Source organism: Fukomys damarensis, unplaced genomic scaffold, assembly GCF_012274545.1.
Source record: "Fukomys damarensis isolate Sample0158 unplaced genomic scaffold, DMR_v1.0_HiC HiC_scaffold_16, whole genome shotgun sequence".
NCBI classification, from domain to species: domain Eukaryota; kingdom Metazoa; phylum Chordata; class Mammalia; order Rodentia; family Bathyergidae; genus Fukomys; species Fukomys damarensis.
Genome location: NW_022900928.1, coordinates 22,758,530 through 22,764,523, shown reverse-complemented (window position 1 = coordinate 22,764,523; position 5,994 = coordinate 22,758,530). Strand labels below are relative to the sequence as shown.

General features: G+C 45.4%; 1 protein-coding gene across 1 annotated transcript in view; it reads right to left on the bottom strand.

The window, feature by feature from the left end:
- Trim3 (tripartite motif containing 3) overlaps positions 1-5,994 on the bottom strand; it is a 24,954-nt gene that overhangs the window by 18,462 nt on the left and 498 nt on the right. The gene's annotated exons all lie outside the window — the stretch shown is intronic.

Sequence of the window (5,994 nt, the reverse complement as noted above, 5' to 3'; positions counted from 1 at the left end):
AGACAGGGTCTCACTATGTAGTTGAGATTGACCTGGAACTCACTGTGTAGCCCAGGCTGGTCTCAAACTCACAGTGATCCTCCTGCCTCAGCCTCCTGAGTGCTGGAATTACAGGCATGCACCATCACGCCCGGCTTTCCACATTCATTTTCTTCTGGGCTGTCACACATTCTGTCCCCTCTGCCTGACTTCCTCTTTCCATCCTCTTTGCCTGGGTGATGTTTACCTGATGCCTGCTCAGCTTTCCTATAAATGTCACTTTCTTTAGAAAGGCTTCCTTGATTTTTCCACAGCCTGGCTTAGGTGCTCCACCCGTGTGACCCTCAACACCCTGTATTCCTCCGTCCTAATCCATAATTCCATCATCTTGTTACTTTACTGCTTCCTCCATTCCATGCAGTGTTCTTGAGGGAAGGCATTCAATTTTATTCTTTTCATTCCTACCACTTAGCATGGAGCCTGATAAAGACAGATCCATATCCACTAAGTATAAGTAGCATTTAGTTTGACAAATATGTCTTTACTAAGTGCCTACTTTGTACAAACACTGGGAACGTTAGTGATGAAACAAACATGGTCACTGTCTTTTTGGCAGGGAGGTGATGCAGCAGTAACAAGTAAATACATAATTACAAACTGGAGGCAGGGAGATACAATAAAGAAACAAAGGATGTAATGAGAAAACACTTTTCTTGTAGGGGGGTGCTGAACTCAGGACCTTGTTCTTGTAAATAAGGGAGGTGTGGTGCCACGGAGTTAAATCTCCGGCCCAGGACACTCTTGACTGGGTGGCCAAGGAAGGGCTCCCCAAGCAGGGAACTTAAGCAGAGCTCTAGGGAATAAGAGAAAAATAGAAAGAATAAGAATGGGGAACAACAGAGAATCTGGGAGGAAAATCATTCCAGACTGAAGAAAAGCATATGCAGAGAATGAGTGGATCACGTGGTTGGAGCAAAGTAAATAAAAGCAAGAAGCGAGTTTGGGAAAGAAGCAGAAATGAGAGTATGAGGGACTTTGTAAGGCATATTTTTGTTTGTTTGTTTGTTGTTTTCTGGTACCAGGGATCAAACTCAGGACCTCACACTTGCAAGGCAGGTGTGGTGCAACTGAGCTAAATCCCCGGCCCCTGTAAGGACTGTTACAATGTACTTTTATCCCACTGTGAGAGAGAAAATGATGCAATTTACAAACAAAAATAAATTAGAGAGGTATTCTGGGCATGGTGGCATCTACCTGTAATCACAGCACTCTGGGAAGCTGAGGCAGGAGGATTACAAATTCAAATCCAGCCAGGGCAACTCAGACTTAGCAAGACTTGGCCTCAACATAAAAAGGCTGGGAATACAGCTCAATGTGGAAAAGAAAGAAGGGAGGGATGGAAAACAGAGTGAAGAAGGTGGGGGGGGCGTATTTTGGTAACTATGAGAACTGAAAAGGAGAAGAAGCAAGGGTGGACTAGGGGAGACCAGTTAGAAAGATGTGGGCACCGCAAAAAGGTTATCTCCAGATGTAACAAGTTCTGAGCCTGGAGATTTAATATCAGACAGCAGAGCAGGAGAAAGGGCAGACTGGATGAGGAGGCCAGAGGCAAACTGAACTTCTGACTGGTGAATGGGAGGGCTACAAGGGACAGCAGGCTGGTCTGCTCGGCCCCCTCTGAGGCAGCTGGCTGTCAGGCTCCGCCTAACTCCAAGCCCCAGAGGCTCGCCCAGCCTGTCACACAGAGGCGGGGATTGGGCTACATCCAGGGACCTACAGTTCCTCCCTCTTTTCCCCTTCCTGCTTCAGTTCCCCACCCAGACTAACTGGGCATACAGCTGCGAGGCCATAATCCAGCCTGAATCTAAGATTCCCTTCCTCTTCCTGGGCCCACCTCTCCCATGCCACTGTGCTCTAGAGAGCTGCCCTCAATAGGCAGTGGTTCAAGTGAACTATTTCTCACAGGAGACACTTGGAGGACCTTAGACTTCAGAGCTGGATTTTACCCTCCTTGGGCTGCTTTCTGATACCCTGTGTGCCTTGCCCCACCCATCTTTATAGTTCAGTTCTAAAGGCACCTCATTTCCTCATTCAGCATTTGCTAAACATTTCTGCTGGGAACACAAAGATAATTCATCACAGCTCAGCATTCACGGATTCCACAATCTAGTAAACAGGTTACTGCAGTGCACTGTGGTGAGGACCGTGATGGTGGGGCACACATTGCTCTAGGAGCACAAAGAAAGTTATTTAACCTAGGTCTAGAGCAGCAGTGGGCCCAGTAGTTAGAGGTGAAGGGAGTTCTCCTAAAGAAAGTCATATTCCAGCTGAGAAGGACAGGAGGAGTTAAGTTCCAGGGAAGACAGTGCCTTCAGCCTCAGTACATTGCGTCATACACTGTGACAGAGAGGGCTAACAGATGTGATACAGAGGTAAGCAGGAGCTACACACACAATGTTTTGTTGGCCTTATTCCAGAGTTTATGCTTTACCCGTCCCTGACGGGGAATTAAAGCTTTATCCAAAAAAGCAAAGGAAGAGTTTGGTGGTTGAGAGGTAGGAGAGTTTAAGCACAGTCTATCCAAAGCACATTTACTACTGTCATGTGGTAAATAGTTCAGAGGAGTCAAAAGTAGAAAGTGAAGCGTTAGCGTGGCTTCCCTCATGCACGATAGCCTGCTCTGCGTCCTCCAGGGTATACTTTTATCTTGCTTTTTCCTCTTTTACTCAGCCCAAACTTCCTCTGCAGAGTCAGGTTCACTCTTCACTTTTATATGTTCAAATAAACTTTGCTATCATTAAAAAGAGAGAAGTGGGCTGGGAATTTAGCTCAGTGATGCTGCACCTGCCTCACAAGTGCAAGGTCCTGAGTTGGATCCCCGGTACTGAAGAAAAAAAGAGGAGATTAATAAGGGGTTGCCTTGATTAGGTAAATAGCAAAATGAATTTCGCAGAGAGGAATCAACAGAACTTGATAACTGGTTGGTTTTACATAGCCAGAGGTGAAGGAATTAAGAGATGATTCCTAGTTTTCTAGCATGGAAACTAGAACAAGGGCAATCTGGATGAGAGAGTGACAGGTTCAATGTTTAATCCGATGAATGCAAGGTACCTACACAGCTCCAGTGGCCAGGTCTAACAGGCAGTTGGAAAGGAAGGCTGAAGCTTAGAAAAGAGGTCTGGCCCGGAGACATGATTTGGATGTCCCTGGTGTACAGATGGCTCCTGAAGCCATGCAGTGGATGACATCACCCAGAGAGAGTAAAGTGAGAAAGGAGCACCTGTGACTGAGCCCCAAGGAAAGGCGTTTAAGATACAGGTTCAGCAAGCATAAGAATACGGAGAAGGTATAGCCAAAGGGCAGAAGCAAGAAAGAGAGAAGGCCAAGGGAGAAGAGTTTCAAGAACAAGGGAGAGATTGTCACTATGAAATGCTGCAGGTATGGCCCATTATTTAAACCTGAAAAGAAGCTGCCCTTAATCCAGGAGCTGAAGAAAAGAAGTCAGATCCAAGGAGGTAAGAAAGAGGTTGATTTTGAACCAATAAAGAATGCTAGTGCTAACTCCACTAGATTCTTGACATTTGCCCCCCAAAAGTGTTTCACGGCCTTTCAATTTCTCCAAATTCTCAGATAGTATCTTATTTCCCACACAGCCCATCCTACATTTTTGTAAGACTCCCAAGATACATGATTTACACAGCAATGTGTGGAGCTGACCAAGGCATTTTTAACAGCGTATTTGGGAGTTCAGCTAGGTTCACTTGCTAAAATGACTCACTCCGACTCACTAACCTCCAGGTGTATTTGATCATTTGAAGCCTCAGCAAAATAACAAATGACTACAGGCTACAGTCTTTGGGCTCCCTCTGGAACAAAAGAAACACTTGCTGAGATAAAGTCCTCAAATCTAAGGCACTCTTTCAGTAAGAATGGCAGGAAAGGAGAGTGATGAAATTCGAAGTACCAATCTACCCCACTACTGCTTGACTGAGGATGAACAAACCATTCAATCAAACTTCCTTGGGTATACACTCTGAACCAAGACCTTCACCTGGGAACTGGAGACACAAAGTTGAATCAAGTGCATTCCCTGTCATTCACAAGTTCTTAGACTAGTGTGGGAAACAGAGGTATAAATATGTCAGTATAATAAAAGAAGAACTGTGATGTTGACATGTTCGAACTGCTGTGCCAAAAAGTATCTAACCTGGTAGAGAATAAAGAAGGCTTCCAAAGGAAGAGATATTTGAACTGGGTCTCAAGAGGAAAATATATGAGATGAATTAAGTACATTGGAAAAATAGTGTATAAATGAACATAAACACGAAAACTTAATAAACACAGACTAGTGAGGCAAGAGAGGAAGAGTCATAAAAGCAGAGGTTACAGTTGATGCTTTCATGATCTGCTCCACGTGGGTTCTCTGCTTAGCTCTTTGGTTGCTCCTCCAGTACACATTCCTTAAATATTTAGTTCTACAGTTCTATTTTGTTTTAGGGTCTCCTCTCCTCTCACTTTTCATACTTTACCTGGGAAAACTCATTTTTTCCCATGGTTTCAAATACCATTCAATTGCTGATAAGTCCCAAAGCCTTATCTCCTGTGCTTAAGGATTCTCTTACCCCACACCTGTATATCCAACTGGCTCTTGGACATCTCTATCTGGATGATGAACAGGGTCTACTTCATTCTGAATTCATCCTCCCAAACCCCCCTTTCCTGCTGTGTTTCTCACTTCCATTCGCCTTAGCCATACCGTCCAGAACACTAGTACTTTTCACTTGTAACCTTTCTTCCACCTTTCAGAAACAAGCTATGACTATATCCTTGATGCTGTCTCTAAAATGTGCCTAGGTTTTAAAAGCCAGGAAATTTAGGATCTAATTCTGACTGCCACTATGCACTAACACAAAACTGAGCAAGTTCCTACCCTATCCCTTACCTGTAAATTGGTGGCAAGGGGAGTTTTTTTTGTTTTTTTTTTTTTTCTCAAAGTCTGAGAATCTTGAGGCTCCCTTTCAAGCCAAGGGCCCCATTCACAGGCTAATTCGTGTCTATGATTAAATTGCAAGCGACACTACCTTGATGTTTTCTGATTTCTAGGTTCCTGCATAATCCTAGGTACACTTGAGGGTGATCACAGTTGCCCTCCCCTTCCAAAATAAATGTTTGTCACGTTTAAGTCACTCATGGCACTCTCTCTCAACACTCTCTACACCAGCCATATGGTTTTGCTTTTTTGAACAAACTGTACTACCCCAACTATGGCCCCTCTGTTCAAGTTCAGCAAGAATACCATTGTCCCCTAAGTGTCTGAGGAAATACATGGCACAAAGAAGATACTCAGTATATGTTGGTGACAGGAGAGCCTCATTTAAATCTGTGCATTTCCTCTCCTTAAATAAAGGCAAAAACAATAAAGTTCCAAGGAGAAAGACCTCAACTTAACATAAGGAAGCTTTCCCACAGCAGAAGGTAGTAAGTGCTCTGTCACTGGAGGCATACAAGCCAAGAGAGGCAAGGCACCTGTCAGGCCTGCAGCTCTGATTCCAATTCTGCAGCACACCAGAACCCTGCTTAGAGGATGAATAGGCAATGGTGAGCAGGATAATCTGGCAGGGGAAGACCTATGAAGAAGACGCTGCACGACCCCGCCCCCAAACACAGATCTATCTTTACTCTTGAATTTCTGAGGTCCATATCAGAAACCCCAACCTAGGAACATGCCCAGAGCCTGCAGTTAATTGGACTGACCTCCCTGGGGTGCAGCCTGCCCTTCCAACCTGCAACCATCTGTCCCTGCAGGTTTGCAGCCCAGGACACGAAGCCAAATCCAGGAGGGAGGAGGTCAGTACCAGGGAAGGGCCTAGGGTCCTCAGGGTGGGGGCAGGCTGTAGGAGAACTGGGGGGGGGGCTTTGCTACAAGAAGCAGAGAGTCTGCATGAAGCTTGCTGTCCAGAGAGCAGAGCAGCGGGGCGGGGGGGGGGTCTCCAGCCTGGCTGCTGGGCCTGTGGG